Source organism: Silene latifolia, chromosome 11, assembly GCF_048544455.1.
Source record: "Silene latifolia isolate original U9 population chromosome 11, ASM4854445v1, whole genome shotgun sequence".
Taxonomy (NCBI): domain Eukaryota; kingdom Viridiplantae; phylum Streptophyta; class Magnoliopsida; order Caryophyllales; family Caryophyllaceae; genus Silene; species Silene latifolia.
In genome coordinates this window covers 169,308,662-169,320,264 of record NC_133536.1, presented here as the reverse complement: position 1 = coordinate 169,320,264, position 11,603 = coordinate 169,308,662, and the positions used below count along the sequence as shown (strand labels likewise).

The 11,603-nt window shown below is 39.5% G+C and overlaps 1 non-coding gene across 1 annotated transcript; it reads right to left on the bottom strand.

The window, feature by feature from the left end:
- Positions 1-2,843: 2,843 nt before the first annotated feature.
- On the bottom strand, positions 2,844-2,950 carry LOC141616341 (small nucleolar RNA R71). Its single transcript, XR_012530696.1, has one exon. It is a non-coding gene; the product is annotated as a small nucleolar RNA R71 (small nucleolar RNA).
- Positions 2,951-11,603: the final 8,653 nt, after the last annotated feature.

Here is an 11,603-nt window from a genome sequence, read left to right as displayed (position 1 = left end):
CCCTATACCACTTTGCGGTCCATTTGACCAAACAATGCAACCCCAAAAATAGTTGTATTGTCTTGGGGGGTTTGGTCACTAAGATTGCGCACCACTTATGTAGATTTAACCAAGAAAATACCAACTTGAGACCATTGCTTGAGTCTAGAAAAAAGGGAGTTGGGCTTGATTATGAATATTTTCTTTCTTGTAATTGGTTTAGGGATGCTCTCCCTAACATGATTTGGAAAATAGGTAGACAAGACTCCATTATTCTACCTGACGAAAAGAAAGAAATAAAGGCTTTGGTCCACACTAAGCTTTATCACGGGAGTGCCCCCTTTACTAGACCTACCTACCATTTGGACCTAAGAGGTGAGACACATACCTGATGTGACCATAATTAGCGCATATATAGCCCCCGAATTACCCTTGTTCCCATGCTTTTCAGTGCATATTTGGGTCATTTATTGTCTTTAGTTCTTTGTTTTGCATATTCTTTGAGATTTTGATCCCTTGTTAGGAAAGGAGTGCAAATCTTGCATTTTCATGGCAAAACAAGACTAAAGTGATTAAATTCAATGACCAAGCATCAAGGAGAGACAAGATTAGAAGGCCTTTGTACATATGATAGTAGATGAGCAATGTTGAGAAAGGATCCTTGCATCCCCGAGGAAATCCCCAAGGATTTTATGAAGAAAAGGGAAGAAAAGAAGAAGAAATAGTGCTGAGCTACAATCCGAGCGGATTGTCCTGAATCCGCCCGTCCTCCACAAGCACAATCCGTGCGTCTTCCTTCAAAGACGCCCGGATAGCAGCCACAGAATCCGCCCGGATTCCCCTAAAGACGCCCGTCTTCCCCTGCCTAAATCCGCCCGTCCCGACTCCTATACGCACGGATTCCAGTACAGCGAAATTTCGTCTTCTCCAAGCTACAAAGAAAGAAGCCCTTCCTTCGAAAAATACCGGCTTCTCCCTGCTCAATCTAAGAAGTTTAATTACTAGTTTAGCCCTTAGTTAACCCTAATGCATCCACCTAATTTCCACTATAAATACCCCATTAGTCTAATTAGAAGAGCATGTTCTTCTTATCAATTATTAGAGTAGTTAATATAAATCAAATGTCTCTTTAGTATTGTAATCAACAATTAATCTAGTTCTAATACAAGTTTTATTTCCTTAATCTCTCTTTTGTTCATCCTTTATTTTGGGTAATTGAAGATTATTTGGGTTATTATTGGGAGATTGACAACCTCTCAATCAAGCATCAAGTACTTCTTTTATTCTTTGCTTTATTATTGGAATCATTAGTAGGTATAATTCTCTTAATCCCTTTTTAATTATTGTTAATTACTTTCATTTATTCATCATGTTTACTTTTGTTGGTATGATTGACAACCTTGCTAGCATGATCAACATGATAATGAGTGAGTAGTGACCTAGCTAGGGTTAATGGGTAATTAGGGGAAACCAACATGGGGAATGATTCATGCTTAAATTAATATGCTTTCATGGTTTATTTGCTTGCTTGTTTTGATCTCAACTCATGCACATGTTATGTTTGATGAAATGTGAGCCTATGAATCCTTGCATTTTTTTACCCATCACCTATCTTTTCAATGAGACTTGTAAGACATAAACCAACTCGAGTCTCATTAGACCATGCATGTTGTTGAGTAGGGGAGACTAAGTCGACTTGTAGGTGTTGTACAATCTAATCGATTTGGCTCTGGGACCCAAACTTTCCTAGGATTGTAAGATATAACCCAACTCAATCCATCACAACAATAATTGCTTGCTTATAATTTGAGAACATGTTTGTATGATCAATTCCCATGATTCCCCTATGACCCCATGACACCCTAGTGTTTTTTATCAATTGTTTACAAACCTTTTAATTCATCTTGCTTATTTACTTTCATTGCTATTTAGTTAGTGACCTTCTACATCAACCCAAATTGTGACACCCCTAAGACACCACTAGTTTCAATAGAAATCTCATCTCAATTCCCGTCCCTTGGGATCCGACCTTTACTTGCCTCTTTTCTAATTGTAGAGTTGTTTGTGAAGCTATAAATTTATTTTTGATTCGGACGTGACCCAACGACAACATCTATTAAATTGTGAACACGAAACGGACTCCGATCAAAAATGGAGCCGTTGCCGGGGACGGTGTTAACTTGATTTAGATTTTCTTATATTGTTATTAGTTGTGTCTTTCTTTACCTTGGGGAAGTAAAACTCCGCAAGGTTTGTTCTAATTGTTTTCGAGTTGTTTGATATTTTGCATGTCTAGAAGGTCACAAAGTGATTTGTTACCTTTTGATCGTGAAATTGAAAGAACCTTGACAAAGAAAAGGAGATTTGTTAGGAGGAATTTGAGAGGTATTAGTGAGGTAGTGGATATTCAACCAACTATTGAGTTCATCAACCCTTTTGCAAGAGAAGGTGAGGAGAACCCAACACAAAATACCCCACAAAATCAACCTACAATGCCTAAATTTTCATCACATTCCATACCCACCGAGGAGAACCTACCCAATGGTACTCCCACACCACAACATTTGACCGGAAATTTTATTGCCAAATCCGCCTTTATCCAATTAGTCGAAAGGAGCCAATTTGGGGGGATGCCTAGTGAAGACCCTCATTCTCATATGGAAACCTTTTGTGACTATTGTGATGCGATTTCTCAAACCGGTGTAACTCAAGACCAAATTCGATGGGTCTTATTTCCTTTTTCTCTAATCGGCACCGCGAAACAATGGTTGAAGGGCCTTGATAAGGCCACTCTCGGAATAGATTCTTCGAAGAAGTTGGCTCTAACTTTCTACAAAAAGTTCTACCCACCGGAAAAGACTAACATGCTAAGAGCTCAAATTACGGGTTTTAAGCAAAGGGATGAAGAATCTTTGTATGAAGCTTGGGAGCGGTTCAAGGGAATTTGTCGCTCATGTCCTCACCATGGACTTAGCGAGTGGTTCTTGGTACAATAATTTTGGAACGGTCTATATAAAGATTCAAGGAACATTCTCAACATAGGATCAAATGGAATGTTCACCGAAGTTGATGACAATCAAATATGGAACAAGATTGAGGAAATGGCGGTCCATAACTCACAATATAGTAGACCTCGCAAGGCTACTAGAGGAGGAAGGCATGAAGTGGACTCCGTTACTCAATTGGGTGCTCAACTTAGTGCTCACATTGACACAATCAATTTGAAGTTTGAACAAGCTATGGCTAGACTTGAAGAAGCCTCAAAATCACCAAAGCATCATGTTAATGCCATGACGGCATCCTCATCAATCCCAAGTGGGATATGTGAGAATTGTGGAACTTTGGGACATGACCAAAGTGAATGTAGGGGAACAAATAAACAAGTGAATGCTTTCCAAGCATACAAGAGTGGTACCCTTTATTACAACTATTACAATGAAAACACCAAGTTTCATCCGAATCTCTCATACAAAAGCCAAAATGTTCAAAACCCTCAAACAACATACACCCCACCTCCCATGATAAACCAAAATCAAAGACCCTTTTTCAACCAAAACCAAGGCTACCAAAACCAAAATCCATACAATCACCAAAATGACCAAGGTTTTGATGTTCAAAAAGCGGTCCTCCAAATGCAAAAGAATCAACAAGAATTTTTCACTCAAATGCAAAAAGATAGTCAAGCAAAGGAAACCACCATCAACAACATTCTAGCTCACACCAAGATATTGGAAACCCAATTGACTCAACTAGAATCTTCAAGCTCACAAAGACAAAAGGGGCAATTACCACCTCAAAGTAATCCCCCAAGACATGAAACGGTTAGTGTCGTTCACTTGAGAAGTGGTACAAGGTATGAAGCACCAAAGAAGCAAGTTGAGGATGAAGTTGTGGAAGCTAGTGATAAGGAAGAAATTGTGCAAAACTCCAAAGATGGAGAATCATCAAAAGAAGAAATTTCAAAGAAAAATGAAGACAAGGCCAAGGAGAAGGAGCCCATTGTGATTAGACTTCCTTTTCCAAGTCGTCAAGCCAAGCCCAAATTTGATGACCAACTTGGAAAGTTTATGGAAATTGTGAAGAATTTGGAAGTCTCAATTCCTTTCACGGAATTAATCAATCACGTGCCGGCTATGCGAAATATATGAAAGACATCCTCATAAAGAAGAAGTCAATCTGGAAACTTGAGACTATCTCCTTCACTAAGGTGAGTAGTGCAATACTTCAAGGGAGTTACCTCCAAAACTAAAGGATCCGGGAAGCTTCTCAATACCGTGTACCATTGGCGACACCACGATCAACAAAGCCTTATGTGATCTAGGGGCTAGTGTGAGTGTTATGCCGTACTCGGTGAGTAAAAGGTTGGGGATGGGAGAGCTTAAATGCACCAATATCACACTCCAAATGGCCGATAGATCGACGAAGACACCATTAGGGATATGGGAAGATGTCCCCGTACGAATTGGGAAGTTTTTCATCCCGGTGGAATTTGTCATTGTTGATATGGAGGAAGATTCCAACATTCCAATCATTCTAGGAAGACCCTTCTTACACACCGCGGGTGCGGTGATTGATGTAAAACATGGTGAGCTCACTCTAGAAGTGGGAGATGAGAGTATAACTTTTAACTTTACAAGACTATGAGAGCTCCCCGTTTACATGAACCGTGTTTTATGATCGATCATTATAGTCGGAAGGATGAAAGGAAGAAGTCGGAACTCCAATGGAAGAAGAAAATTGAAGATGCTCCATTCAAAGAGCAAGTGAATTGTGACAAAGAGAACTTGCAAAGCTCATCAAAGACAAGCAATAAAGAAGATGGCCTCATTAGCCAAGAAAAGGAAATGGGAAAGTTGTCTCCATCAAATCAAGAGATTTTCAATGATCAACTTAATGAAGTTTGTGGTCTTTGGGACGACGAATTTGAAGGGTTTTTTAATCCCTACATTGGTAATGCCATCGATCAAGACCGACAAGAAGGGCCAAGGTTTATTGAAGACCTCTATCATGATAATGAACAAGCTTTTGATTACTTTTTCAAGGTGTTGAGCAACATCAACAACACCTTGAACATGCCCCCTTGACATCTCATCAAGAATGAGAGTTTGGTGGAGTCCTCCCTAAACCACCATTTGTAAATATTTCTAACTCCCTAACTTGCATTTCAATTCTTATATTGCATTTTTGTTAATTTTGGATTTTTATACTTTGATCAAGATAATTATCATGTTTGAGAGAAGTGAGGGAGGGACTAATAATTTCAATTAATGTGTAGTGCTTTAGCTTAGTGTGGGGATGGCAATTGCCTAGGCTATCCATGCCTTAGTAGTGCCCCCACAATGAAGAACACGAGATATGAAGAAGAATGGAAAAATGACAAGGGGATTGGCAAAGTACACGGATGGAACTGAATCCGGGTACAAAGGGGTGGAATCCGAGCGGATTCAGGAGATCCGCCCGTCTTCAGGCAATCCGGGCATATTGGGTAGAATACGCCCGTCCTATTATGAGCTGAATTTGTGAAATTTTTTACTGTCAACGAATCCAGGCATCCTGCATTAAAATCCGCCCGTCTTCAAAAATCCGCCCGCCCTGAAGGGAAGACGCCCGTCTTCTTGGCTGAAGAAAACAAGAAAAATCCCTGTGAAGGAATCCGCCCGTCTTCTGCAGAAGACGCCCGTCCCGTGTTTGCGAATCCGCTCGTCTTTACTGAAAGACGCCCGTCTTTAGGCGAGTTTTTCCAAACCTAGAAAAGGCAGAATCCGCCCGTCCCGAGCAGAATCCGCCCGTCTTGCCCCTGCAGTTCAAATCTTTCGGGTTTTATAAACCCCCTCCCACATTCATTTCTTTATTCTTTCATTCATAACACTACTCATAAACCTCAAAACCCTTATCCTCTCCATTACAAAAACAAAATTCCTCAACAACATTCACCAAAATCAAATCAAAACATCCTTTTAACAACAAATCAATCACTCCTCTTCCAATAAAAATCAAAACCAAGCACAAAATCTTCAACCTTTGAATCGATTTTTGAATTCATAAAGGCAAAGCCTTTCACCTTTAAATCGATTTGGGTGTACTAGAAATTGAAGATTTTTCACTCTTTTTTAGGTTAAATCATCAATGGCAAGGACTAAGGGAGCAACAAAGGCAACAAAGGCAAAGGCACCAAAGGCAAAGACACTCTCCTTAAGGCAAAAGACTCTTCAAGCAAAGAAAGCATTGGCTATGGTGGTAGCAAACCCAAACTTGGAAGTGCAACAACAACAACAACCTCCCATGGGAGCAACAACATCTACTACTCCGGAAATTGATCAACTTGCAAACTATCCGGAGGTAATTTTCATTTCCAAATCTCATAGGGACACTTTTGCCAAGTTTGCTAGAAAATCATTTCAATCCACCAAGTTTATTTGTGAAGATACCTTAGAAAAATTGGGTGTCCTTGAGCAAACTAGAGCTTTTTTCAAAGCCATGGGGTTGGAGAAATTGTTTGAATCAAAAGAATTGACATACCCCTCCCTTACCTTAGAATTTTTGAGTTCTTTGAAAGTTAACAAGGTTGAGACCATGGAGACCATCGAGTTTCGTCTAGCTAATGTTAGTAGGCGCATCTCCTTTGAGGAAATGGGTAATGCTTTGGGTCTTAGTGATTCTCCGAGTTATTTTAAGAATGTTGGCAAATATGACCCCGACCCTCTTTGGGAGGCGATTTCCGGAAGAAAATTTGAAGACTTTCATGCTAGTCGTGCTCTATTAGTCCACCATCCGGGTATTAGAGTATGGCACAAGGTCGTAGGGAACACCATCAATGCAAGAAAAGACACCAACCATTTCACCAAACTCGATTTTGTTCTTCTTGAGTCGGCTTTGAACGTTGGAAGGGAATTTACCAAGCCTTTTAACTTTCTAAGGCTCTTGGTGGATAGATGGTTAAACATTGATTGTGGGAAAAAAGGCACTACCGTTATTGTGAATGGAGGCCTAGTCACTATCCTAGCCAAATACTTTGATCCAAACTTCAACAAAGATAACAAGTATGAGGCGAAAGAAGGTGGTCATCTCATTGATATGCATACTATGATACACAAGTACAAGTGGGTTGCCCATAACCCTCTTGACACCAAGTATGGATGGCTCACTAGTGAGGCTAGTTCTTTCACTTTGCCTTCAAAGATTTATCGATTGAGTGTCCACCGGATCAATTATCTACTTCCCCTTTCAAAAGAGGCCGAGTATATTATCCAACAACAAAAGGGTGAACTTGAAATGCCCTCCTCTTCCATTGTCACACCACCTTACCCTTTTTAGTACCAAGAGTTCAAGCCGGAAGGTGTTGAAGCAAGAAATGATTATTTGACTCTTCTCATGCAAAAGATGCACAAGCAAGCTTTCGAGGATCGGAAAAATGTTTACTTAGCCCAATATCCACCCCTCCTACATTTAGCTAGGCAAGGACTACTTGGCCCATCATGTCCTTTGCCTAGTTGGGCGGATAAGGAAGTCCTATTTCCGAGTGCATCTAGGGTTGTTCCGGATGATAATGAGGTTGTTGGTAATGAAGAGGTTGATGATAACATTGATGAAGATGCTAGTGAAGAAGGAGAAGAGGATGATGAGCAAGGTGAAGAAGAAAGTGAAGGAGAAAGTGGCAATGAGACCACTTCTAATGAGGAAGATGATGATAGTGATGATATGATGGAAAATTAGCAAGCTTTGGAGGCTCCTACCCTCTTGAGGTTTGTCTATTTCTCTCTTTGTTCTATTTATTTATTTTTCTTGATCATTGTTGGAGTAGTCCTAGCACCATAGAGGACTCACACCTCGGTACTTTTGGGTGTTCTCATTTTATTGTTCCCACCTTTCAAAATCCAAAATGACAAAATTAGTTGCATACATTGCATAGTGTGTGCATGAACTACACCCATCCTCGGACATTAGCAATAATGTCTAGTTCGGTTTGGGGAAGTTAATGCATACACAACGGAAGGTAATCTAAATTATCCTCTCCGTCATAAACAAAAACCATGCATCATGTAGTGTAGATTAGTGTAGCTTGCATTTAGTGTAGAAATCATGCATCATGTTTGCATAATTTCCCATCATTTTGGCCATTGAGGACAATGCCCATATTAGTGTGGGGATGGGGAATTCTAACTTAACTTTTATTCAAAAAGCCAAAAAAATTGAAAAAATTCGAAAAACCATAAAATTTTGAAAATTGAAAAACCCAAAAACATGTTTATTCCTTTTGTAGTGTAGTTATACATATATTGTATATATTGTTGTATTGTGTTTGTTCTATCCTTGTTCACATTAAATGACTACGCCACATCCGAGACATGAGGATCATGAAGACCGCATGGTATGATCTTTCCAATCTCCTTTTTCCTCTTTATGTTAATGACTATGTGGCTTTATTTTGATTGATGCGGTATAACAATGTGAATTTAGGACTTGCATTTAGTTTATATGTCATATTAGTTGATAGAATCACTTGCATTAGGATGTATATATTAGTTGCATCATGGCATGTAGTTGCATTTAGATAAAACATTTTGAAAAGTGCCTAATTGAGAACTTTGACAAGAGCAAATAAGCCATTACAAATACTTTTTCAACTTAAGACTTTGCCTACTAGAATGGTTGTAAAACACCCTATATAGTGTCATACTAGTGTCTTTTGACCCATGACCCAAAGCCTAGTCAAGGGTTTGCATGTGAGTCACCTATCCAACCCCGTGATGCGATGTGGACTTGGTTAACTTGTCTAGGTGACCTTGATTGACCTTGTGGTAAGGCAACCCAAAAATACTTTTCTATCAATAAGCTTGAAGTGCTCATTTCGAAAATTTTGTCATGTGGAAGTAATCTATTGCTAAGGAAACCTCAAATGTTATGAAATGTTGAAATGTTGAGAAATTTAGTTGTTTTGATGGAGGCGTACCACTTCGATGAGCTTTGGAGCGGGATCCATTGAATTGGGCCCCCACACGGTTGTGAATTCGGCCGCCCAGAGACAGAGTGACTATCACCCCGAAAAGCTATTGTCTAGAGGTTAACCGGTTGCCTAATAAGCGATTGGCGAAAGTAAAGGACACTAGCCCGGAAGGGACAAACCCCATCTTAAATTTTTGAAATGTGAAAGTTAAATGAGGACAATTTTGAATACTAGTCATATCCACCCTTGTTTATAAAGATTTGAGCATTTCATTCCCAAAAAGCCTTTTGTCAAGCCACTTTGTCGAGCTTGGGACGATCCATGACCTTTACTTTTGTAGAGAATTCAAGACTTGTCATGTCATATGCTACTAGCATCATAGGGATCATCATTCCACTACCATCTGATCGCTCTTGACGAAAGCATTTGAAAATTGAGGATGAAAGTAGTCTAGTTTAACACCATTTGGAGGTGATTTAGTGCCATCCTCTTAGCCTTAGTAATTTGTTCAACTAGTATTTGTGAAGGATTATATGGTCTTAAATTTGTTCTCTCTTAGTTGCCTCCGCCACTTGATGAGGAAGTGGCCATTCCTTTTGTAGATGCATCCATTATTTGATTTTGTGTGCTTAATGTTTGGATGTGTCGCCATTTTGGCAAGACCCACCTTGCCTTGCAAGAAGGCATCCTACCTCATGGTTGTCTTGTTGTGAGTTGAAGGGGCGGAGTGAGACCCGCTAATTGTCTCATATAGACTATGTTATTAGGTTAGTTTAAATAATGGTCCTAGTCTTTGTCACCTCTTTACTCGGGACGAGCAAAGGTTCGGTTTGGGGATATTTGATGTGACCATAATTAGCGCATATTTAGCATCCGAATTAACCTTGTTCCCATGCTTTTCAGTGCATATTTGGGTCATTTATTGTCTTTAGTTCTTTGTTTTGCATATTCTTTGAGATTTTGATCCCTTGGTAGGAAAGGAGTGAAAATCTTGCATTTTCATGGCAAAACGAGACTAAATTGATTAAATTCAATGACCAAGCATCAAGAAGAGACAAGATTAGAAGGCCTTTGTACATATGATAGTAGATGAGCAATGTTGAGAAAGGATCCTTGCATCCCCGAGGAAATCCCCAAGGATTTTATGAAGAAAAGGGAAGAAAAGAAGAAGAAATAGTGCTGAGCTACAATCCGAGCGGATTGTCCTGAATCCGCCCGTCCTCCACAAGCACAATCCGTGCGTCTTCCTTCAAAGACGCCCGGATAGCAGCCACAGAATCCGCCCGGATTCCCCTAAAGACGCCCGTCTTCCCCTGCCTAAATCCGCCCGTCCCGACTCCTATACGCACGGATTCCAGTACAGCGAAATTTCGTCTTCTCCAAGCTACAAAGAAAGAAGCCCTTCCTTCGAAAAATACCGGCTTCTCCCTGCTCAATCTAAGAAGTTTAATTACTAGTTTAGCCCTTAGTTAACCCTAATGCATCCACCTAATTTCCACTATAAATACCCCATTAGTCTAATTAGAAGAGCATGTTCTTCTTATCAATTATTAGAGTAGTTAATATAAATCAAATGTCTCTTTAGTATTGTAATCAACAATTAATCTAGTTCTAATACAAGTTTTATTTCCTTAATCTCTCTTTTGTTCATCCTTTATTTTGGGTAATTGAAGATTATTTGGGTTATTATTGGGAGATTGACAACCTCTCAATCAAGCATCAAGTACTTCTTTTATTCTTTGCTTTATTATTGGAATCATTAGTAGGTATAATTCTCTTAATCCCTTTTTAATTATTGTTAATTACTTTCATTTATTCATCATGTTTCCTTTTGTTGGTATGATTGACAACCTTGCTAGCATGATCAACATGATAATGAGTGAGTAGTGACCTAGCTAGGGTTAATGGGTAATTAGGGGAAACCAACATGGGGAATGATTCATGCTTAAATTAATATGCTTTCATGGTTTATTTGCTTGCTTGTTTTGATCTCAACTCATGCACATGTTATGTTTGATGAAATGTGAGCCTATGAATCCTTACATTTTTTACCCATCACCTATCTTTTCAATGAGACTTGTAAGACATAAACCAACTCGAGTCTCATTAGACCATGCATGTTGTTGAGTAGGGGAGACTAAGTCGACTTGTAGGTGTTGTACAATCTAATCAATTTGGCTCCGGGACCCAAACTTTCCTAGGATTGTAAGATATAACCCAACTCAATCCATCACAACAATAATTGCTTGCTTATAATTTGAGAACATGTTTGTATGATCAATTCCCATGATTCCCCTAGGACCCCATGACACCCTAGTGCTTTTTATCAATTGTTTACAACCCTTTTAATTCATCTTGCTTATTTACTTTCATTGCTATTTAGTTAGTGACCTTCTACATCAACCCAAATTGTGACACCCCTAAGACACTACTAGTTTCAATAGAAATCTCATCTCAATTCCCGTCCCTTGGGATCCGACCTTTACTTGCCTCTTTGCTAATTGTAGAGTTGTTTGTGAAGCTATAAATTTTTTTTTGATTCGGACGTGACCCAACGACAACATCTATTAAATTGTGAACACGAAACGGACTCCGATCAATACCACCATTGAGAGGCATGCGGGAGGTCAACCCTCTCAAGCACGTCACTCCACCTCTAGCATTCAATCACCCTCTAGCT